The 26088-nt window shown below is 39.9% G+C and overlaps 2 long non-coding RNA genes across 2 annotated transcripts; one reads left to right on the forward strand and one right to left on the reverse strand.

Annotated features, from left to right (window-relative positions):
* Positions 1-2484: 2484 nt before the first annotated feature.
* LOC145529384 (uncharacterized) lies at positions 2485-13928 on the reverse strand. The gene is made up of 3 exons (XR_014071155.1): positions 13821-13928; positions 13355-13597; positions 2485-3244 (listed from the first exon to the last, which is right to left on the reverse strand). It is a non-coding gene; the product is annotated as an uncharacterized LOC145529384 (long non-coding RNA).
* On the forward strand, positions 13794-23573 carry LOC145529385 (uncharacterized). Its single transcript, XR_014071156.1, has 5 exons — positions 13794-14593; positions 15148-15467; positions 15952-16072; positions 21536-21621; positions 22678-23573. It is a non-coding gene; the product is annotated as an uncharacterized LOC145529385 (long non-coding RNA).
* The last annotated feature ends 2515 nt before the right edge of the window (positions 23574-26088 follow it).

The following is a 26088-nucleotide window of genomic DNA, read 5'->3' on the forward strand; positions in this document are numbered from 1 at the left end:
TTCCATATCTCAGCAGCTAAAGACCTTCTCAAGTTAAGCACACCCTTAGCACCCCCCCTTTCCCTCAGGATCCTGAAATCACACACATACACCAGCCCCACCGGCCCTGTCTCTGCAGGCTCAGTTGTAACTCAGTTCAGTTCAGTCTGATTCTTGTCATCAAAGGATTATGGGTGGAAATGCAAATCCCCCTAAGGAAGAACTTTGCAATTATTAGGCCTCTTTGTAAAAGAATGGATTTCCAGTAAAGAGTGACTTTCTAATCACTAGAGGTATTAAGTGAGAGAGGCTTAATAACTTTTCAAGTTTTGTTCCTTAATGTTGTCAGAAGGATAAGAGCTTGAATTTTGCCTCACATGCTATTTGTATTTCTTTGCATGGGTCAGCCTAGCTGAACCTTGATGTCCTCACTTATAAAATGGGAATAATAATAATGTCTAAGAGCTACCCTCAGGGGACATCCCTGGTGGTCCAGTGGTTAAGAATCCACCTTGTAATGCAGGGCACGTGGGTTCGATTCCTGGTCAGGAAACTAAGATCCCACATGCTATGGAGAAACTCCGCCCATGTGCCACAACTACTGAGCCTGCACTCTGCAACTCGAGAGCCTGTGCGCCAGACTCTCAAGGTCCCGCATGAGGCAACATAAATCCTGCATGCCTCAACAAAGACTCAGTGCAGCCAAGCAAATAAATAAAAGAGCTACCATCAGGGTAAACAGCGATTTGTGTGAACTGCCTAGTCTGACCTCCTACTCCTATGGCTCAGCAGAAAAGAAACTGCCAGCAATGCAGGAAACGCAGAAGATACAGGTTCGATCCCCGGGTCAGGACGATCCCCTGGAGGAGGAAATGGCAACCCACTCCACTCTTCATGCCTGAAAAACCCCATGGATGGAGGAGCCTGGTGGGCTACAGTCCATGGGGTTACAAAGAGTCGGACACGACCGAGCAACTGAGAACACACACATCTAGTCTGATACCCTATGAACTTTGGTCACTGCACTTGCTGTTATGAAACCCCTATTTTATGTCAAGTCCTGTGCTGGAATTCACAGTCCACTAGGAATACAGATATAACAAGATATACTTAGAGTACAGAGTGAGAAAAGTTATGTGAATTATGAAAATAATTTCACAAGTGCAACAAGGAAGCACTAACTGCCTGGGTAATTATGAAGCAAAACTGAAAATTAAAAACAAACAAAGCTCAATTGTATTTGATTATTAAATTTGAAAGATTATCATACTGCTTGAAAAGCACTCTGAGATGTTTTTATTTGGTATAATGGGAAATACAGACTTGGGATATTAAACCTAGTGAAGGTTTTAATTGATAAGAGGACAGACTTTGATTATGGTCTGAGTATTGATTGAAATTTTATCTGTGTGACCTCATATTATTAGTATACATACTCTATGCTTCAGGTACCTAATCTGTTGAGTGGGGATAGTACCGTATCTTTCACCATGTTGGTTGTGAGGGTTATGTGTGATAATATATCTAAGATCACACAGCATAGGACCAGACATAACTGGATAAGTGTCTGGTTGCCCGTACTGTGAGATGGATCATATAGCTGGAATTCCTTTAGATCCTGTAACAGAAGACCATAAGATTGGCTTGAATCATCAGAAGAGTTTCATTAGCTCACATAAGTCCAAAGGGAGGTCAACACAGTTGATCGACTCAGTGACTTAGGATGCCAGCAAGAACCTGTTTTTTCTGTGGTTCTGCTCTGCCATCCTCAGCTGGTTGGTTTCACATTTCATCTACCCTTCAAGATGGTGATGGCACCTCCATACATTATGTCTTAATATAAAGACATCCAGGAAGAAGGGAATTTCCTTATGTGTATCTGATACACATCTTCTTATAATAGTTGTTGTTCAGTCTCTTAGCCGTGTCTGACTCTGCGACCCCATGAACTGAAGCATGCCAGGGTCCCCTGTTCTCCACCATCTCTTGGAATTTGCTCAGATTCATGTCCACTGAGTCAGCGATGCTATCTAACCATCTCATCCTCTGTTGCCCCCTTCTCTTCTTGCTCTCAACTTTTGCCAGCACTGGGGTCTTTTCCAATGAGTTGGCTCTTCTCATCAGGTGACCATAGTATTGGAGCTTCAGCTTCAGCATCAGTCCTTCCAAAGAACACACAGTGTTGAGTTCCTTTAGGACTGACTGGCTTGATCCCCTTGGAATCCAAGGGACTCTCAAAAATCTCCAGCTTCAAGGTTCAAAAGCATCATTTCTTAGGTACTCAGCCTTCCTTATGGTCCAACTCTCACATTCATACATGACTACTGGAAAAGCCATGGTTTTGACTATACAGACCTTTATCTTATAATATAGTGGTTCCCAAGAGGTTTGGTCTCAGAACTCCAAAGATTGTTTATGTGAGTTGCATGCATCAACATTTACTTTAATAGAAACTAAAACTGACAATTTTGAATTATCTATTTACAAATAAAAACAAACTCATTGTGTGCTAATAAACCATCATTTTAATGAAAAACAACAAAAATATTTCCATATTTTCTACAGCAAAAGCTATATATATATATTTTTAATTAGTAGAAAATGACATGGCTTTTCTTTTTATTCAAATCTCTTAACAGCCAGCTCAGTGGAACATAGCTAGGTTCTCATATCAGCTTCTGCATACAAGTTCTTGGATATACCACTTCAGTTCAAGTCGCTGATAAAAATTTGGCCTCACACAAAAGTGAGAAAAGGAGTGCTTCAGTAGTCTTTGCAGATAATTGTAGCTATTTTTCATTTCTACTGCATCAGAACTCAACAAATGGTAGTTTCCTCAAAGTTAGTAGTAATGTAGAATATGAAGGTATATACTTTTTGTATTCTGTTTCATAATCTCTTGCACTTTGAATGGAAATTTTGCCTATGCACAATCTTTTAACATCCTTCATTGGTTCTTTGGAAAATATTGGTTTCTTGAGTAATGGAGAACTTGCAAATGTTGACATATTTTATGTACAATATTTAAAAACAAGTCACTGCTTGTCCCATCAAAAAAAAAAAGTCTTTTCTTATTGAGAAGTCGAGCACATAGTAGGAGGTTAAGTTTATCCAAAAAGTCTGTTTTTTCCTTCAAGTTTCAAACTTTGTCTTTAGCAACAAATAGTGTCATCCATTTCCTCTGAAGTAGGAGGATCACTTGACTCGGTTTCACAAAAATGTCTGCCAAATATCCAAGTTTAGTAACTGTAGTTCATCAGTAGTTCTTTCAAGTAAAAAGAGTGAGCGGGTGAGCGTGTGGAAAAAACAGCTGTTTTGATTTGTAACCCAGTCACGTTCACGCTTCCCCAAGCAGCACAGGGCCCTAACTGGACTCCCCATTTCGTCACACAGAATATTAAAAAGATAGTACTCAAGGGCTAAAATTCAAGACAATTAATTATATACATATAATTATATAAATTTATTTAATTTATAGTATGTAAATAATATATATAATTAATATATATTAACTAAATATATTAATTATATTATATATTACTCTATAATATATACTGCAATTACAATTGCAATTAATGTATTATATTTTATAGATACATATATATGTTTATTACTGCTCCATTAGGGGTATGCTTAAATAAATCTGTCATTTCCCTGTTTTCTTTTTTCAATTTTTTTTACGCCTGTGGTTGTGAATACCGGAAGCCCCAGACGGTGTGGTTCCATCCCCTTGATCCATATGCTAAGGCACCAGCAGTCCTACCCTGTCTCGTTTTTGCACCCTTAGTGCCTGTGCCAACACAGTGACAAAGAGAAATAACAGATTAATATTATTACAAAAATAATTATGCCATCCTTGAACCCAAGAAAAGTCATACTTTGAGAGCTGCTGTGTATTTTAATAGGTAAAAAAATAGAGCTTTAGTTGAGCAAATCTCCCAACAGAGGAAATAAAATTTTACAGCAAAAAGTTGATTGAATAAGTCTCATTAAAATATCCTCTATCTGGTTTTATTTAGCATAAGACTGTATGTTTAAAAAATTATAACTATTGCTATCTTTTATTTATTAAAATATTAATATTTTTGATAGGTAAGAAGTGAATTTATTCAGAGAAAGAAAAAAAAACACACTCTACAGACAGACTGTGGACCATCTCAGAAGGTGAGAGCATCTTAAAATGTTAATATATTTTTACTGTAGAAATTTAGACATATAAAAAAGTAAAGATAAAAAACATTTAAATGAAGATTCCCCCTGCTGGGGATAAATCCTGTTAATATTTTAGGGAACATCTTCCTTTCTTTCTGGCCATTTATACTATTTTGCAATGTGTGTTTTTAACTTAACATTGTCTCATGAACATTTTTTCATATCATTAAATATTTATGCACAACATCACTCTAAATTATTCACTTCCCCTTCTGACAGGACATCACATTCCGCCTGCAATGCACTGGTGCACGGTTGCTTGGGGAGACAGTTTTGAGACCCAGGGCTCTGGCGTTTTAGGAATTCTTCCTCATGATGATGGAGTTTAGTGATGAAGTCACCAGAATCTGTGAGGACTCTTGGCAACTGCTGACTACTCAGGAGCATTCCACATCTCGGCAGCATGCCCTTGTGTTTGATTTTTTTTCTCACCATTTCTACAGCCACCTCTGAGGTCCTCTAAAACTTGTCTAGCTAGCCAAGACAGCCTCCAAATCTTTCTGACACCAGCTTCTCCTCGCTTACTACTTTCTTCAGTCAGTTCAGTCGCTCAGTCGTGTCCGACTCTTTGCGACCCCATGAACCGCAGCACACCAGGCTCCCTGTTCATCACCAACTCCCTGAGTCCACCCAAGCCCATATCCATTGAGTCAGGTGAGGCCATCCAGCCATCTCATCCTCTGTTGTCCCCTTCTCCTCCTGCCCTCAATCCTTCCCAGCATCAGGGTCTTTTCCAATGAGTCAGCTCTTCGCATGAGGTGGCCAAAGTATTGGAGTTTCAGCTTCAACATCAGTCCTTCCAATGAACACCCAGGACTGATCTCCTTTAGGATGGACTGGTTGGATCTCCTTGCAGTCCAAGGGACTCTCAAGAGTCTTCTCCAACACCACAGTTCAAAAGCATCAATTCTTCGGTGCTCAGCTTTCTTCACCATCCAACTCTCACATCCATACCTGACTACTGGAAAAACCATAGCCTTGACTAGACGGACCTTTGTTGGCAAAGTAATGTCTCTGCTTTTTAATATGTTGTCTAGGTTAGTCATAACCTTCCTTCCAAGGAGTAAGCGTCTTTTAATTTCATGGCTGCAATCACCATCTGCAGTGATTTTGGAGTCCAAAAACACAAAGTCAGCCACTGTTTCCACAGTTACATTGGTACAAACATCCTCTTCAAATGGTTTTATTCGCATCATCCTTTGATCCTTGGATTTCCGTGACCCCCTTCAGTGTAGGCTGCACTGCTACACTCCAGGACTTTCCACCTCCCTCCAGCCTTGGTTCTCATTTATCTCTTTACTTGAAACCCCAGCTCCATCCAGTCTGAAGGACTACAGAGAACACTGCGTCAGAACACATTCTTCCAAAATGGCCACAGTAGAATTTCTATTTCCAGCTGTTTTTCTAGAAACTTCACATTCCTCCATCAAAAGGCAGAAAATAATATTTTTCCCCCCCTTGAAAGTAGGTGGGCTATTTAGATGCTTTGGACAGAGCAAGAGGGAGTCTGCATGGTTTCTTAGGATGAGTTTGAAAAGGAGGACAGTTCTTCCTGACTTTCTCTTTGTTTTTTTGTGTGTTTTATTGAAGTGTAGTTGATTTACTATGTTGTGTTAGTTTCTGGTGTACAGCAAAGTCATTCAGTTTTATATATATATATATATACATATTTTTTTTTCATATTATTCTCCATTATGGTTTATTGCAGGATATAGAATGTAGTTCCCTGTGCTCTACAGTAGGACCTTGTAGTTTATCCATACTACATTTATTACTGTGTATCTGAGCTGCTGTGGTAGCTCAGATGGTAAAGAATCTGCCTGCAATGTAGGAGACCTGAGTTCCATCCCTGGGTCGGGAAGATCCTCTGGAGAAGGAATGGCTACCTACTCCAGTATTCTTGCCTGGAGAATCCCATGGACAGAGGAGCCTGATGGGCTACAGTCCATGGCATCACAGAATCAGACATGACTGAATGATTAAGCACACACAAAAGTACACACCCTCCTTTTCCATTTGGTAACTGTAAGTTTGTTTACTCTGGGTGTGAGTTTACTTCTGTTTGTAAATAAGTTCATTTGTATCGTGTCTTATATTCCGCAGTGATATCATGACATTTGTCTTTCTCTGACTTGCTTCACTTAGTGTGATTGTCTCTAAGTCCATCCATTTGGTGCAAATGGCTGAGTTTGAAGAGGAGCAGCTGCCTGGCTCTCTCTTTGGACACACACCTCAGGAACCTTGGGCCAACATCTAAGAAGGCTCGCCCCCTCGAAGCCATGAAGCTGGAGAGACCACGTTGAGGCAGGGGGAGTAGGAGATGCTGCCACAGCAGCCTCTGACATTGCAGGCATCAGCTGATTGAGTCTCAGATGTGCGAGTCAACAGGCCTTCCAAGGACTCCCATCCCAGACATAGAACCAACCCAGCTGACACTGAGGAGAGTGGACTCAGGTTATCTCTCTTGAGCCTTGCCCTAACTGCAGGTCTGTTGTTGCTGAAATCTAAGAAACATGATTATAAAATCCCATAAGGTATCCCTCACCACTGCTCTGTGAATCCAGATAACTTTGGGTTTATCACCTTTTTTTTAAATTTTAGTTTTTTAACACCAAAATCATTTTGTATTGGGATAGAGCCAATTATCTTTTAGGATTTGAAATAACTCAACTGGAATTCCATCACGTCTACTAGCTTTGTTCATAGTGATGCTTCTTAAGGCCCACTTGACTTTGCATTTGAGGATCACACCATCTCGTTGAGTGATCACACCATCAAGGTTATCTGGGTCATGAAGATCTTTTTTGTATGGTTCTCTGTATTCTTGCCATCTCTTCTTAATATCTTCACTTCTGTTAGGTTCATACCATTTCTATCCTTTATTGTGCCCATATTTGGGTGAAATGTTCCCTTGGTATCTCTAATTTTCTTGACAAGATCTCTAGTCTTTCCCATTCTATTGTTTTCCTCTATTTCTTTGCATTGATCACTGAGGAAGGCATTCTTACCTCTCCTTGCTGTTCTTTGGAACTCTGCATTCAAATGATATATCTTTTCTTTTCTCCTTTGCCTTTTGCTTCTCTTCTTTTCTCAGCTATTTGTAAGGCCTCCTCAGACAACTATTTTGCCTGTTTGCATTTCTCTTTCTTGGGGATGGTCTTGATCACTGCCTCCTGTACAATGTCACAAACCTCTGTCCATTGTTCTTAAGGCACTCTGTCTATCAGATCTAATCCTTTGATTCTATTTGTCACTTCCACTTTAAGGAAATGGTCAGTCTTCATTTCAATCCCAAAGAAAGGCAATGCCAAAGAATGCTCAAACTACCACACAATTGCACTCATCTCACACGCTAACAAAGCAATGCTCAAAATTCTCCAAGCCAGGCTTCAACAGCATGTGAACTGTGACCTTCCAGATGTTCAAGCTGGATTTAGAAAAGGCAGAGGAACCAGAGATCAAATTGCCAACATCTGTTGGATTGTAGAAAAAGCAAGAGAGTTCGAGAGAAACATCTACATCTGCTTTATTGACTATGCCAAAGCCTTTGACTGTGGATCGCAACAAACTGTGGAAAATTCTTCAAGAGATGGGAATATCAGACCACCTGACCTGCCTCTTGAGAAACCTGTATGCAGGTGAAGAACCAACAGTTAGAACCAGACATGAAAGGACAGACTGGTTCAAAATTGTAAAAGGAGTACATCAATGCTGTATATTGTCACCCTGCTTATTTAACTTATATGCAGAGTACATCATGTGAAATGCCAGGCTGGATGAAGCACAAGCTAGAATCAAGGTGCTGGGAGAAATATCAATAACCTCAGATACCCAGATGACACCATCCTTATGGCAGAAAGCAAAGAGGAACTGAAAAGCCTCTTGATGAAGGTGAAAGAGGAGAGTGAAAAAATTGGCTTAAATCTCAATATACAAAAAATTAAGATCATGGCCTCTGGTCCCACCATTTCATGGCAAATAGATGGGGAAACAATGGAAATAGTGACAGACTTTATTTTTTGAGGCTCCAAAATCACTGCAGATGGTGACTACAGCCATGAAATTAAAAGATGCGTGCTCCTTGGAAGAAAAGCTATGACCAACCTAGAAAGCATATTGAAAAGCAGAGACATTACTTTATCAACAAAGGTCCATCTAGTCAAGGTTGTAGTTTTTGCAGTAGTCATGTATGGATGTGAGAGTTGGACTATAAAGAAATCTGAGCACTGAAGAATTGATGCTTTTGAACTGTGGTGTTGGAGAAGACTCTTGAGAGTACCTTGAACTGCAAGGAGATCCAATCAGTCAATCCTCAAGAAATCAGTCCTGAATATTCATTGGAAGGACTGATGTTGAAGCTGAAACTCCAGTACTTTGGCCACCTGATGAGAAGAACTGACTCATTGGAAAAGACCCTGATGCTGGGAAAGATTGATGTCAGGAGGAGAAGGGGATGACAGGGGATGAGATGGTTGGATGGCATCACTGACTCGATGGACATGAGTTTGCGTAAGCTCCAGGAGTTGGTAATGGACAGGGAGGCCTGGCATGCTGCAGTTCATGGTTCACAAAGAATCAGACATGACTGATCGACTAAAATGAACTGATAGCCAATTAACAATATTGTGATGGTATCAGGTGAACAATGAAGGGACTCAGCCATACATATACATGTATCCAGTCTCCCCCAAAGCCCTCTCACATCCAGGCTGGCATATAACATTGAGCAGAGGTCCATGTGCTATGCAGTAGATCCTTGTTGGTTATTCATTTTAAATACAACAGTGTGTACATGACCTTCCCAAAGTCCCTAACTATCCCATCACCTTGGCAAACTTAAGTTTATTTTCTAAATCTGTAAGTCTCTTTATGTTTAGTAAATAAGTCATTTGTATCATATCTTTTTAGATGCCACATATAAGGGATGTCATATAATATTGCCTTTTTAAAAAATTGTATTATGCATTATTTTTATTCCTAAACTATTTATTATTATTTTTTAAATTATTTGGGGTTATATAAAACAGAACCATTCTCTACCTATCATTCTATAACTGTAACTTTTCAACCTACCTTAAACTTTAGAATATATTTATGTTGGTAGGTGGCATTGATTCATTTTATCTAGTGTGCAAATTCCACTGGGTCAATATACCTCAAAATACTTAATTTACCAGTTAATAGATACTTGAATTGGGTTCAGATTTTTGCTGCTATGACCAATACTTGTATAAATACTCTTGTACCAGTGTCTTAGGTCACATGAACAAGAGTATATACACCTGAGAACAGAAAGAATGTAACATACTTGAGAATGGAAACGTGTATTTATAAGATAATGCTTTAAAAGAGGTTATACCAATTGCTACTCTTAATACTAATAACAAGGTAGTATAATTATTAACACTTAACTTTGCTAATTATCTTACCTTTTACTTATCTATTGGTTGTCAATCATCTTAATTTGTATTTAAATTGTTATTAATTAGACTGAATAGATGATAGAGATACAGACACAGATATAGATGAATGGGACTGTTCAAGGATTTTATCCAGATTTCTGTTGAATTTTTGTGTTTTTCCTCATTAACTTGGGTTAAATCTTCAATAATTTTTGGATGCAAGTGTTTTGTTGCTTTGTGTGTTTCAACTCTTCTTCTGTTTTATGACTTGCCTTTTTGTAACTTGCATAATATCTTTGGATAAATGTGTTGGATTTTAATGCAATTAAATTTACAGTCATATCCTTTATGTCATTATGTCTTCCTTGGTTGAGATGGCAGGTGTGAAAGGGGAAGTTTATGTATAAACACCCTTATCTGCCCGGATATTGTAAAAATGTTTTAACATTTTTAGTGTTATATCTTACAATTTTGTCTTGAATATATGTGAAACTCTTGTAAAGAGGGATTTATTTTCTTTTTTCTTCGTATGAATAACCAAAAGATCTGCACCATTCATGTGTTGATCATTTTTCCCAGTTTTCAAAATGCATTCTCTATCAATTCTATTAGTCTATCAAGTCCCTATTAGAACTCTTTCTTCTGTTACACTGAATTATTTAGCTACTTTGCTTTAATCTGACATTGGCTTCATTACTCAAATTTTGCTACAGAACTAGAAACCTAACCGGGTAAACTGCTCCCCCCCTCCCCCCACCAGCTTATTCCTCCTCAAAGTATCCTGTATATTTCCCAGGCTTTTGTACTTCCATGTAGATTTCATTACCAGCTTATCAAATTCTAAAAAAACCTATGGGGAGTCAGATTGGAATTGCATTGGATCTTCAGATCAGCATGAGAAGATTTGACATCTTAAAATATTGGGCCATTGTATTGCTAAATATGATATGTCTAATCATTTATTTAGGTCTTTAAAAAGACTTCAGATATATTTTATCACTTTAATAGGTGTGCCTCTTTAAAGATGATATATGTACACATATATTTGATTGCTATTGAAAGTAAAACTTACTTTTATTGTTTCTGCTTGAATATGGAAATGCAATTTTAAATATATTGATTTTATATGTAGCAATTTTTCTAAACTTTTACTTTTAATAATATGTAGGTTCTTTGTGCATGTATGGTAAGTCTCTTCAGTCGTGTTCAACTCTGTGAGACCCAATGAACTGTAGCCTGCCAGGCTCCTCTATCCATAGAATTCTCCAGGCAAGAATACTGGGGTGAGTTATCTTTTCCTTCTCCAGGGGATCTTCCTGACCCATGGATCTTTAGGGCTTGCCATATTGACAATCATGAGCCACAAAATATCTTTTTTTTTTTCCATGTTGATTTTTCCCCTTATTCCATTGGCTAGGATTTACATGGTAATGTGAAATTGAATCAATGAGAATAAGTATTTTTGTCTTGTTCATAATTTCAAAGAGAATATTTCTAATGATGAAACATGAAGAACAATATGTGCCATAAATTCAGGTAGATATGCTTTGTCACATTAAGGAGAGTTCCTTCTGTTTCTTGTTTTCAAAGAGTTTTCATCGTAAGCAGGTATTGAGCTTTATTATTTACATTTTATGCATGTATCCTGTAACCTTTTGAAATGCATGGTGCTTTTGAGACACATCTATGTTGTAACCTTTTGAAATGCATGGTGTTTCTGAGACACATCTATGTTGTAACCTTTTGAAATGCATGGTGTTTCTGAGACACATCTGTGTTGTGTGTATCGATATTTCAGTGCTTCTTATTGTTGAAGGGTATCCCACTATTTGGATAAATTTACCAGTTTGTTCATACATTCACCCACTGAAGAACATTTGGGTAGATGCTAGTTTTTGGCAATTATGAATAGATCTACTAGACTCATTCATATAGGTTTTTGTATGAATGTAATCTTCATTTCTCTAGGATTAATTCTTTGGATTGGGATTGTTGGGTCAGATGGTGAGTATTCAATGTATGCAATACTTAAGAGAAATTACCAAAGCGTTTTCCAAAATGGCCATCCCATTTTGAAATCCCACCATCAGAGTAAGAAAGTCTGAGTTGTTCTGTATTATCGCCAGCACTAAGTAATGCTCCAATTCTAAAAGGTGTGTAGTAGTATCTCATCATGGTTTTAACTTGCATTTTCCTAATGGTTAATGATGTTGAGCACAGATTCATGTGTTTATTTTTTGCTATGTCTTTTTGAGAAGTAATTGTTGAAGTCTTTTGTTTATTTTTAAATTGGACTGTTGTTCTTACTATTGAGCTTTGAGAAATCTTTGTATATTGTGGATACAAGTCTTTTATTTATTATCTCATTTCCAAGTATTTCTCTCAGTTTATTGTTTGTATATTCATTCTCTTAACATTATCATTGATGGATTTTTTTTTACTTTGATAAAATCTAATTTATCATTTTTTTCCTTTTATGGATCATGATTTTAGTCTTTTATTTAAGCTCCCAAAATTGATAATAATTTATCAAAATATCTACATGTAGAGTTATTTATAACAATTTCATTAGTATTTATGGAGTCTCACTTTACAATATATAATCAAGTTGTAATCCATGTCTTCTTTCTTCTCTTGTTTGCCTAGATAGATGTTTATTTATGTTGTTGATGATTTTCAAAGAGCCAGTTTATGATTTTATTTATTTTCTCTATTGTTTTCCTGTTTTGAATTTTATTGACTCCATCAGTTTTTGTTTCATATATTTTGAAGCTCTATTGTTAGGTACACAAGCATTTCAATTTGCTTTGTCTTCTGGTAAATTGACCCTTTTGTCATTCCATGTTTCTCACTTTATACCTGACAATTTTTCTTGCTTTCAAGATTACTTTGTCTGATATTATAGCCATTCCATTTTTATATTCATTAGAGTTTTCAAAATATATATTTTTTCATTCATTTACTTTTAACCGACATATCATTATATAAAGCACAGTTTGGCTTTATTCTTTATTATCTAATTTGATATGCTCTTTTAATTGTCATGTTTAAATCATTTATGTATAATGTATTTTTTTTTATTTTAGAGTCAAGTCTACCATTTTGTTATGTATAATGTGTTACCCTTTCTATCTCCTTGTTTTCTCTTTCTTGTCTTATTTTGAATTATTTAAATCATATTTTATCCCATTTTAATTAATCTATTGGGTTTCTTTTTACTATATATCTCTTTTAAAGCTTTATTTTTGTTGCCCAAGGCATTACACTACTCATACTTACCATTTCACTTTCTACTTAGAATTAATATTTTGCCACTTCAAGTCAATGTAGAAAATTTGCCACCACACTAATATTTTATACTCTCCTGCTCTTGTTGTTCTTTTGACATACATTGCATTTAAAAATATCAAGAAGCCCAATCAGGCAATGTCATAATTTTTGTATTCAATTGTCAAATGTGTTTTGAAGAGCTTAAGAGGAATAAAATAATCTATTTGCCAAAAAATTTACTAAATATATATATATATTACTATTTTTTGTTGTTCTTTATTCCTTCTGTTCCAAGTTTTCCTCTAGGGTTATTTTCCTTCCATTTGAAAAATGTTCTTCAGGTTTAGTTTTAAGCAATAAGCAAATTTGCTTAGTTTCCTTTCATCTGAGAGTATCTTCATTTCACCTTCACTCCTGAAGGGTACTTTCCCTGACTATAGGTTTCTGGGTTGACAGCTCTTTTCTCTCAGCACTTTGAAAATATTGCCCACCTCCTTTGCGCCTCCAAGGCTTTAGATGAGAAATATCCTGTCATTCAGATAGTTGTTCTTCTAGAAATAATGTGTCATTTTTTTCTCTAGCTCTTTTCAGACTTTTTTCTTTAACTTTTCCACAGTTTGATTTTGATATGTCTGAGAATGGAGTTCTTCAAATTTAGAAATAAATTGGTGTGAACGCCTATGACGGCTGGAGTAGTTGAGGAAAGGCTTCAGATCTCATTGTAGATTGGATTCCTGTAAGAAAATAGAGGAAAGAAAAAGGATTGAATAAGTATAGTCTTAGACTGTTCTAAGAAGAGTTTGGCCAAACCAATGGTTGTTCTTGAGCCAAAGGTTCTTACTGGCAGAATCCTACATCTTACAGGGATGGGTCTGCATCAGTGCACCCATTATGCTCTGTCATTGACTAGGAGCAAACTTTGAGAAGCACAGCCTTGGCACAGATATGGTGACATACCTAAGGAGCGGTAGCTGGGTTCACTGGTATGCTTCCTGAAGCAGAAGATCTCAGCAGCACGTGTCCATGGCCTCCAAGTCTACTTTGTAGAGTATCACCCCAGCAACCATGTAGAGAGTAGAATGTAGTGGCTAGGGGTTCCAGTTACACTACAGAAACAATGATGGGAGAGTACAGTGGTCATGTTGGAGTTGGTGAGAAGAGATCACAGTTTGGATCTATTTTTAACATAAGGTCGACGAAATATTCTGAGAGGGTAGTATTGTTGTTTAGGATAAAATGCAGGAATAACTTAAGTTTTTCAACTTGAACAGCTCAGGAACAGTCACAGAGTAAGAAACTTAAGGTTCTGTCAGAATTAGAGGAAGTCATAAGGAGATATAAGAGGAAGAAATTGAATATGGAATTCAGTATTTGTTTACAAGCAGTTAGGATTTAAAGAGGGAGAGAAAGAAAAGCTTTTTAAAGAATATATACAGCTTTTAAGAAATGAGAGAGGAAAACTTAAGGTTAATATGAGTATAAAAGGATAAGATCAAGGGAAATAAGGAGAATGGTAATTAACCTGCAGACCTTTACATAGACAAAGCTAATGTTTTTCACTGTCTGGGTCAACAGGGTAACCTTACATCCCTGTGTGACATGACACTTAATTGTCAGCTGAAATCAAACCTAGCCTTGGGGTCTTTCCTAAAAATGAATCCTTAGCAGCTCAGACTTTTCAGAGACTCTTACTCTATCCCCTCAGTAAATGGATGGCAGATCGAGGACAGGTAAGGGAAGATCATAAACCCAAACCACAAAGTCCTTTCATCTCAAGAACTGCAATAAGCCCAGCTAGTCTGAGGTCCTGTCTCATATTTTTCCTCCACCTCTGAATCTAAGCCAGACTTCCCAATCTTCATCAGGTCTGTATTCCATCAGGCACTCTATTCTCCAGAACATCTCTACAGGCAAAGTTAGCCTACTCTGATTAGTTCCTGAGATTCTGCAGATAAACAGTAGTTCATCAAAGTGAGCACAGCCCTAAAGGATTTGCAAGATGACATCAAAGAAGCAGATTGTTCTCAGATATTCTAACCCTACTGCCCCTTCCCCAACCTCCTTCTCCAGCCTTGAATAATGGGAACATCAGAAACTGTCCCGCTTTATTTCCATGTTCAAGTCCTACTAAGTTTGATGTCCATCTCACATACCGCCATCTTCCATAAGGTCTCCCTGACAACATAAGCTGTCCTTTATTAACGTAAGCAATCTATTTCTTCCTATAGACAAAAAAGGGTGTCTGTATTTCTCTTAGAATTCATCGGCTTCTACCTTGTGTTAGATTTCACGTCCTCTGTCAGGTCAACTTTGCTTCTGTAATAGACAACTCCAAACAACCCCAGCAAAGTAAAGCAGCATCCTTTCCTCACTCATATAGGATGCTAGTTGACTCAGCTCCAGGATACAGCCCTGTCAGGAGAAGCTCTGCTCCATATGTGTTCTCACACTGGGACCCAGACGGATGGAGCAACAAATGCTTTTTGGAACCTGCCATTGTCATGGCAGAGGGCAGAAGTACAATGGAAGACATTTGCAATATCTTTTAAAACTTTGGATATAATATACTCCCATGTCCTACTGGCCGAGTTCAAAGTCAATGCGGTAACAATGACACAACTTCCACAGGAAGAAGAAGCAAGCTACATGGCAATGAGTGGGGATGTATGAGGAAATCTTTAAGAACAATTATACAATCAACCATGTCTTACCCACCCTGGTTTTGAGCCCCTGGAAAGCAGAGCCTGGGAACAATTCCACTGTGACCTCTATAAGATCTAGCACTGTGGCTAATGTGTAGTAGGTACTCAGCTAGTGTCTGAGTAATGCATGGATATTTTTCACAGCAAAACTACAAGGCAACCTATTGTTTTATGAGAAAACGTCAAGCTGTCTGGATTTTTCACTCTTTATTTATTTCCAGCAAATTATCACTTTCTGAAGAGGCAATATTGTCCTCATTCCAAAATCTCCCTGAAGTTTTATACTTCCTTTCCCATGACCTTTGAGTGTTCATGGATCAACCTAGATGGGGGAAGCAGCGTGGCAGGCATGGGAAGCTTGGTGTCAAACGCGAGCATCCTTATAGCCCTAGGTTGAATTCTGACCTTGCAAATGACAAGTTTCATGGCCATAGCAAGTCACTTCACCTCCAGGAACCCACTTCCTCAACCTCAACATGGGGACAAGAATTTCTGACTTGCTCGTGTGTAAGTAAAAGGCACGTGATGTACCTAGTCCCATAAATAGTATAATATTTTTTTGTTTTACAAAAGTATTGAATACAATGATAATAGATAAAATTTGTATGGTATCTTTTAATATCTAGTGTTCTTTCTTATGGTAAATCAAATCCCCAAAGCTGTGTTTCAGGCCTTCTGATTCTCCAAGTTTTGATTTCTTCAATAAAATGCATAGTTTGTTCCATATGGTTTTCAGTTCCCCTATACTGACATCCTGGTGGGGCCGTTCCAACAATTGTGATTCTGCCATGGGACTTGCAAGTTTCTTTAGGAGACCATAAAGCAGGGGTGACTTTGACAACACAGGCCACCGACTTACTGTGTGATGCCAATCAAGCCTATTATTTTTTCCAGGCTCAGTTTCCCCATATTTACATATGACAGAGTTGGACAACATGATCTCATAACTTCGTTATTAGAAGTAATTTAGATTAGTTATATAATGATCATGATTGCAGATAGACATTTTGGAGATTCTAGGTATGGAACTCACTGCTATGTATTGCTTTATCAAGTGGTCCAAAATGTTTTAATCTAGTAGCGTGACGCAGAGGAAAAGATGAATTTGAATGCTATGCATAATGTAGCAAAGATAGTGGAATCAAATAACCACTGAAATTCTTTGGTCTCCAACCTCCTTGTCAATGGATAGGTTGATTTTCATTCTGAGAAGACAGCTTTCCAACATGTTACTCCAGAAACATCCAGAGTGGTAGTTTGGGTGGATTATTCTTCTCCTCTGGTGGAGTCTGTGAGAAATGCTTGGGTTTGAGCAGAAGCTTCCATGTTTCTGAATTTGCATTTTCTCATCCTCTCTACCACCAATAGCAATGATTATATATCCTTAATTCTCATCTTTGAAGCAAATTCTTGCTCTGGCATTGACTGCCAAATAATTCCATTCCAGCAGCAAGTGAACAAATGACCTGGGAAGACTCCAAAGGGAAAAGCATACAGACAGCCAACTAGGTCTAATTTCCACACAGTGGAGCCTGAGATTTGCCTGTATCATGTCTAGGTCTGTGCACTTGAGGTAACACTACTCTAGGTAACTAGGGACTCAGTAACCCATGCCCAGGCTCTTGGGTAGAGCTGAAGCATAGTACAGACCTTTTATTCCAGAACATGTTTTATCATCTAATAGAATGCCTCAGAATCATCTACAGAGTTTTGTCAAAATGCATACTCCTGGCTCATGTTCCAAAGATTGTAGCATACTTAGTCACCCAGATAGAAATGTAAAGAATTTCCAGTGTAACATATCTCAGATAGTTTTGTAAGAAAGGTAATATGCAGTGTACTACGGTTACCCCAGTTGACATCCATAACTTTATCCTCGGTGCTGAGGGCAACTCAACCCCCAGACTTTACTCCCATCTCTCAGAGGAACCAGCTGTCATTGATGGCACATCCATATCAGCATGCTTGGCTTTTTTGTTGATATTTGCCTTCTTTTTTGTTTCCAAGAGAATACTTTATGCCTTTCTCTACGATTAGTTCTCCAAGGTACCACCCCATTGGCCCTTTTTACCCTAGTGTTCTCTGAGATACCTCAATGATCTATGACTTCACACCCCTATATGGATAGCTGTAGTTATATTACTACTTCAAAACACATGCAGGGATTCTTGCATTTTCTTAGGGCAGCTGGCCAGAAGATACGGGATGTCAGTTGGACAAACAAGGTGGATACGTTTGGGTCAGAGGAGGAAGAAGAATAGAAGAGGAAAGGACCACACTGGTAAAGGTCAGAGAGGAGAAGTTGGAGGATGCTGCTGCAGAGTCCAGGTGTTCAGAGTAAGACAGAGATTTATAAAACTGATGTGACATCCACAAGAGAGGCTTCCTGAATTCCCTGCTGGAAGTTACTCTTCCCTCCTCTGAATCCCGTCAGCATTTTATCTGTCCTCTCCCTTGGCATTCAAGTCTTTCTGTTTTATAACTTGACTCTCTCTGTCCATGGAATGTTTCCACTAATAGATCATGGTTTTAGAAAAGGCAGAGGAATCAGAGATCAAATTGCCAATATCCGCTGGATCATCAAAAAAGCAAGAGAGTTCCAGAAAAACATCTATTTCTGCTTTATTGACTATGCCAAAGCCTTTGACTGTGTGGATCACAACAAACTGTGGAAAATTCTGAAAGAGATGGGAATACCAGACCATCTGACCTGTCTCTTGAGAAACATGTATGCAGGTCAGGAAACAACAGTTAGAACTGGACATGGAACAACAGACTGGTTCCAAATAGGAAAAAGAGTACGTCAAGGCTGTATATTGTCACCCTGCTTATTTAACTTATATGCAGAGTACATCATGAGAAACGCTGGGCTGGAAGAAGCACAAGCTGGAATCAAGATTGCCGGGAGAAATATCAATAACCTCAGATATGCGGATGACACCACCCTTATGGCAGAGAGTGAAGAAGAACTAAACAGCCTCTTGATGAAGGTGAAGGAGGAGAGTGAAAAAGTTGGCTTAAAGCTCAACATTCAGAAAACTAAGATCATGGCATCTGGTCCCATCACTTCATGGGAAATAGATGGGGAAACAGTGGAAACAGTGTCAGACTTAATTTTTGGGGGCTCCAGAATCACTGCTGATGGTGATTGCAGCCATGAAATTAAAAGATGCTTACTCCTTGGAAGGAAGGTTATGGCCAACCTAGATAGCATATTTAGAAGCAGAGACATTACTTTGCCAACAAAAGTCCGTCTAGTCAAGGCTATGGTTTTTCCAGTGGTCATGTATGGATGTGAGAGTTGGATGGTGAAGAAAGCTGAGCACCAAAGAATTGATGCTTTTTGAACTGTGGTGTTGGAAAGGACTCTTGAGAGTCCCTTGGACTGCAAAGAGATCCAATCAATCCATCCTGAAAGAGATCAATCCTGGGTGTTCATTGGAAGGTCTGATGTTGAAGCTGAAACTCCAATACTTTGGCCACCTCATGTGAAGAGTTGACTCATTGGAAAAGACCCTAATGCTGGGTAGGATTGGGAGCGGGAAGAGAAGGGGACGACAGAGGATGAGATGGTTGGATGGCATCACCGACTCGATGGACATGGGTTTGGGTGAACTCCAGGAGTTGGTGATGGACAGGGAGGCCTGGCGTGCTGCAATTCATGGGGTCACAAAGAGTTGGACACAACTGAACTGAACTGGACTGAATAGATCATGGATCCCTTTAAGGAAGAAAGACCACAGTAACAACGTGGCCAAAAACATGCAGAGGTTGAAAATCCTAACACCTGGGTTTAAGTTGAGATTCTGCTACTCACTACCTTTGGGGCCTTAAGGAAGTCCCTTCAATTCTTGAAGTGTTGATTTTCTTATCTATAAAGGAGAGATGCCAACAATATCAGATTCAATGATGGTTAAAACAGAAAACTGAGATACTGTGCAAAAAGCACTTGGCCTAGCGTCTACCACATGGTAAGCATTCAAAGTTAAATTTTCTTTTGAAAATTTAAAATTTCAAAGTTAAATTTCAAAGTTAAAATTTCAAAGTTAAATCTTTTTTCTTCAGAAGAGTTGATGTTAGATCATCTTTTCATCTTAGACTGAACCCCTTCTAGAATTCTTCCTTGGCCATGTTACCATCCCTTGTATGTCGGGGGCCCTTTATTGTCAGCTGTCTTCTCTGCAGTGACACAGGGATCTACCTGCTTCCTCCTAGGGCCTGTCCCATCCGTAATTCATGAGTTTTGAAGAAGAGAGAGCATTGGGATTGAGAGAAAGAGGAACGGACTTCCACACCCATTTGGTGTCCAGAACCCAGGGGCAAGATGCCACCTAACTACAAAGGAGGCTGATAAAGTTTTCTCATTTGAATCCCGACTCAGGAAATACCCCTGTTTCTAGACTGTTACACCATTATCTCTGAAGACAACCCACTCATTATTTGTACATAGTAGCACTGAGGCTGTACAAAATTAATGTGGCCCAGGGCAAGGAATTAGTGGTACAGGTGTTTGGACTTCCCTTGCACACATCAGGCGTGTCTTGTGGGCTTGTCTCAGCATCACTGATGCGATCATGTGACAAGAAGCATCCCTAAACCCCTTGTCAGGATGAGCCAGGCACAGTCCCAACTGCTTTGTGCTCACTGAATCCTCAACTGCAGTTGATGAGACAGGAACTGGTGTCATTCTTATGTTACCGATGAGGAAACAGGCGCTCAGTTTCGTAGATAACTTTCCCAAGGTTGCACAGTTGAGGAAGCAGGGCAGGGATTTGAACTCACAGAGCCCATGTCCCTCCCTGCAGTATCATGATGCCCTTCTCTTCGGAAGCCCCCACATTAATCCTGGACAGTGGAGTCAACCCTTCCATGTTCCACAGGCCATTTTTTTCCCTACTTAAATGCTGCGAGGTGGGGTAGGGGACAGGTACCCTCTCTTTAATGACAAGGAAGCTGAAGACCCTGGAGGTAAATGCCTTGCCCAAGTCATTTCCGGTCAGTATTAGATACAGTGTGAGCTAGCTGGCTGCCAGCAGTACTGCCTGAACTCCCAGACCAAAACCCTGGTGCTGGGGTCTGACAGCATCTGGCCCTTCTCCCCACATCTGAACCCCAGCATGGGGAATGTTGCCTGGGAATCCCCGGTGGGAGTGGCCTCCATGACTTTGCAACCAGGGTCCCTGAAGGAACCTGCGTGCCTGCAGCAGGCCCAGGAGGTGATGAGGGCTGGGAGGGGGGCACTGATGTTGTTGTTCAGTCGCTAAGTCATGTCTGACTCTTTGGAATCCCACAGACTGCAGCATGCCAGGCTCCCCTGTCCTTCAGCAATTCCCAGAGTTTGCCCAAATTCACGTCCATTAAGTGGATGATGCCATCCAACCATCTCGTCCTCTGCTTCCTCTTTTTCCCTTTGCTTTCCCAGCATCGGGGTCTTTTCCAATGAGTTAGCTCTCTGCATCAGATTAACAGAGTGTTGGCTCTTCGGCTTCAGCATCAGTCCTTCTAATGATTATTCATGGATCCCCCTCACCGAATATTCATTGGGAGGGGGGCACTGGATGTGGGGAAAGACCACATGGGCAAGAGCCAGGCTTCTGGTATCCCAGAGGTAGGGTTGCCTGCACCAGACCGTGCTCTGTCAGGGCTGGAGGTAAGAGAGTGGCAAGGAGTGGTATCCACATGGCTCTTTCCTAAGAGCCAAGCCAGTGACCAAAACAACCGGGCACAGTGGAACCTCAGATTCTGTCTCTTTTAGCTGCATGGGCTTGTTTGAGTAAAGAGCAATGCTGGGAAGATGTGGGTTAACTTATATGAGCATGAACACATTGCTACCTAGATATCTCTCTAAAATTGGTGTTCTTACCCCAAGAGACGAAGAATGGGCTTCAGAAAGGCTTTGAAAGCCTTTTGAAAAGTTTCTAAATTTGTGAGACTTTTACCCAAAATATACTCATTGGATGACTTTTTCAGATTCTTCCAGGACCAACAATGAGAAATGAATGAATGAATACAAGCTGTTGAAACCACCATTCCTGTGTGTCTTTCCAAGCCATTAAGTAAGTGCTCCAGGCTTTAGGTTGGTCCAGATGAGGACCAGGTCTAGGGAGAAAAACTAGGTCTCATGCACTGCTTTCTCCAACAACTGTGTATAAAGTAAGGACTCTGTGCAGCCAGAGATTAAAGTGGTGGAGGTGAAGCAATAAATAACCCATGAGATTCCTTCAGCCGCAGAGCACATATTCTCATCATGGAGACAATATATAAACTCATAACCAGATTCTTTAGATAACATCAGGCAGTGGCTGTGGAGACTTTGGTTATATGTGGCAGATAAGATACTCTGAGCTCCGGTTCCCCATGTGGGAAATGGGATGATCATACTTCCCCTGCCAGTCATCTCAAGACTGTCACAGGAAGCAGAAGAGAGAGAAGGTTAGGAGAACCTCAGAGATGAAAGAGTTTCTACTCACTGGGCACCTGTGAGCCACAGGTACCAACCATACCCGTTCACATATGAATTTTTATGGAGTCCTCTTGGCAGTGTTGTCTGCCAAGCAGCAGTATCATTAATTCTATAGATGAGGATGCTGCAGCTCAGAGAATCTGAGTGACTTGTTCAGGGTCACACAGCTGGGAAGTGATGGAATCTGGCTGAGATTTACGGGAGCGCCAGAGCCTATACTTTCTACTGGGTTAGACTTGACCACTCTGAGGATGGAGTTAGAGGCATATCACACAGGAGAGGAAAATATAAGTGCAGAAGGACTCCAGTTCAAGTGTTTACTCATCCCTCATGAGTCTTAAGACCTGAAACAACCTAACCACTCAGAGCTTATTACCCCCTTGTCAAGTATTGTTGTAGTGAAAGTCCCTCAGGGGATTCAGATCTTGAAAGACAATGTGGTCAGTAGATTGTGACCTGGCTCCCAAAGTCCTCACCCACAGCGTTCACATCCTGTGAAGTCCCCTCCCCCTGGGTATTGGCTAGACCTAGTGACTTTCATGTAACAAGAGAATATGGAAGAGGAGATGAATGTCACCTTCTGAGACTAGGTTACAAAGGACTCTGACTCTCCTCTTACTGACATTTCTCTCTCTGGTCCTTCTTACAGACTCATTCTAATGGAGAGGTCCACCTGGGAAGAAGCAGGCCAAGGGTCAGTGAGTGACTGAAGCCCTCTGTCCAGCATCACGAGAAGCAACTGAATCCTGCTGACAATCAGATGCGTCATCTCAGAAGATGGTCCAGTCCCAGTCCAGCCTTGAGATGGTGATGGCCTTTGCTGACCCCTTTACTGCCTCCATGTGAGAGATCTGGGTCAACGCTCTGACTGCAGCCTCTAAAGAGACCCTGAACAGAGGACCGAGCCAGCTAAGCAGGGCTCAGATCCTTGACCCAGGGGAACTCTAGAATAATAAGTGCATGCTGGTTAGTTCATATGTGCCCCTTTCTCAGATTCCACATATAAGCCACGTCATAGGATATTTATCTTTCTCTGTCTGACTTACTTAGTAGGACTCTCTAGGTCCATCCATGCTGCTGCAAGTGGCATTAATTCCTTCTTTGTCGTGGCTGAATAATATTCCATTATATATTTGTACCACATTTTTTTTATCCAACCCTCTGTTAATGGACATTTAGTTTGCTTTCATGTCCTGACTATTGTAAATGGTGCATCTCCAAAACAAAAAGAGTTACAGATGTCAATAACAAACTTATGATCACCAGGGGTTAGGGGTAGGGGTAAATTGGGAGATTGGGATTTACATATACACACTACTGTATGTAACATAGATAACTAACTAGGACCTACTGTATAGCACGGGAAACTCTACTCAGTATTCTGTAATGCCCTATATGGGAAAATAATCTGAAGAAGAGTGGGTATATGTATACATATAACTGACTCACTTTGCTGTACATCTGAAACTAACACTGTACATCTGAAACTAACACAACATTGGAAGTCAGCTATACTTCAATAAAAAAAAAATTCTTTTTAAAGTGCATGTTGTTTGAATCTCTGTTGTGGATTACTTTGTGACTCAGCAATCAGTAACTGATATAGGTGAGCAGAGGAGAGGAGAAACTCACAGGTTCATCCTCAGACTGGTTCAGACTAGACTAGGGGAAAAGAACATGCTCTGCAGCCCCCATGAACAATGCTTTGACTCTGTGTCCCATCACTCACCAGCTGTGTGACCCTGGACAAGTGGCTCAAACTCTCTGAGCTTCAGCTTTATCCTCTATAGATTAAGAGATTCTATAGATGAATCAGCTGGTAATGCTGTGAGATGATACAGCATATGTAGGGTATTGCATACCACCTCCAGAGGTGTCTGGGTCTTACTTTTATATCCTAAAGTAAACTCATTTGTATTTTTATACCCAAACCTATGTGTGATAGGCAGAAATCATAAATAACATCACATTTGTTCAGTTTAGAGTTTGCTGTCATATTTGCAATTGGATTGCAATTATAGCACAGGAACTGGATATTTGCATATTTGGATTTGGGGATTTCAGATAAATTGTCATGGACTTTTCTCCCATCCCCAGGGATGTTGTCGGATCAAATGACAAGGTGCTGGGAGAATATTCTTAAAAAGCTGCAAAGCCTCATGGTAGCTGGGCTGTGCCGTGAACAATAGTGGATTATTAGCTCCTGAGTAAACATATGGTCTCAAGCTCAGACTCTTTCCCACCATCAAGCAGAGGAAACCAGGACTGTAAGGACTCACACAGGCTCCTCTGGGCCCACGGTGCTGCTCACCAAGCCACTGCTGAATGACGCATCTATTCAATTGATATTTGCCCAGCACTTGCCGTGGGACATTGTTTTGACCTAAAAGGAGTCATGAATGATTCACTGAAACCAGGATCCAGGTCAAGGCTTGTGTGAGTCTCTCCCTGTTCCAGGGTCTGATTCCCAAAAATGAAATTCATTCCTGCCAGGATGTCAGAAGCCAAATGAGGAACCTCCCATAGACCTTATTGTGTGCAGGGCGGGGGGCGGGGGCACATGCTACAGCTTTTTGCTCCTTCAGAGGTCATGGCCACCTCCACCCACCTGTCCAGCCATCTCATCATGGCCCTCTAAGGCCAGCTCTTATCGAATCCCTGAATCCAAGTAGGGACGCAAGGGGTTTCTAGCTGTGTTTGGACATTGCAGTTCTTGAAAGAGCTGGGACTCACACACTGACAACATCAATATGAACAACAGGATCAACTATTCCAAGGCAGTCTTGGCGGACTTTGAGAAACTTTCCCACTTCAAGGATTTTATTGAAAGTTTCTCAACTTCAGTGGTCTTAACATTTGGGAAGCAAAAAGAAGGGAGTATTAATATCTTTGGTTCCTTGATTAATTTCTTCTTCCAAGATTCAGGTTTTTTTTTTTTAAACCAAAATTAGGTCTCATTGGTATCTTTGATATCATAGTGACTCCAGAATAGCTTGAAAATCTTTTTTTTTTCTCTCCCTTATGTACCCATGGAGGAAAAGGCTCAGCATTTTCCTGAAGTCACCCCCAAAATTCACACACGGAAAGCTGATTTGGTTTTCAATCCAGAGTGGTGTTTAAGAATTCCGAGGGCTGCTTTGGCAGTGGCTTAATTGTAATACTATAACACTGCTGCAGGCAATTTTCTTTGATTTAATTAGATGAACTGTGGCATTTTTTTTCTTTTTGCAAAAAGGCTTTATTATGTAGAAATGAAATATGTATAAATTTAATTTTTAATCTTGTCACTACAGTGTGGGAAGGAGCAAGCTGATTCTTTTAATTTACCCTCTTTGTTTAAGAAAAAAAAATTAAATTAATCTTATCACAAGTGTTTATGAGTAATTGATTTGATTTTTGCACTCCAGTCAGAAGTGAGAGAGTTAAGACTGGTTCATCCTCAGCTTAAGACTCACTATGACTTTCTTTCAATATGTAAACAATGACAGTAAGAAAGCCCACTGGATGCCCCATTCTCAGAAAATGGCACCATACTCTGGTGAAGTATGGGACAGCCTCTCAGTGCCGCTCTGGCAGGGGGCCCTGAGGCAAAGAAGAAACAGCGGCAAAGGACCAACAGTGGCCTGGGTGCTGGTCCTTGTTGGAGCCCTGGAACATACCGCCTGGACTTGGTGAATAAAGACAACCCTAATCTCCAATGTTTGTGCATCCAATCGTTGGGCCTGTCCTGCTTGCTCATTGCTCAGACCTGTCTCTGACATCAACTGCACTCAGACTTGTGAAATTGTTTTTATTTCTTGAAACTTGAAGGGCTAATGTTGTGATTCTCAAACTTTTGCATAATGACCTTAGGAAGAATTTCTGCAGCATCTTGACTTCTGGCCCCGTTGACGCAACTCAACAGGTCTGGGGTGGGGTCCAGGAATGGGCAGGGAGCCCAGGAGACTTTCCTGAAGGTGATTGGATAATCATGGCAAACAAGAGGGATGTAATCCTCTTTAGTTTTCAATGGGCCACTTTCTTACTCCATTTTGCTGGATATATAATCATTACATATCAT

The sequence above is a fragment of the Giraffa tippelskirchi genome, chromosome 12 (genome assembly GCF_054371585.1).
Source record: "Giraffa tippelskirchi isolate mGirTip1 chromosome 12, T2T-mGirTip1v1.2.pri, whole genome shotgun sequence".
NCBI lineage: Eukaryota > Metazoa > Chordata > Mammalia > Artiodactyla > Giraffidae > Giraffa > Giraffa tippelskirchi.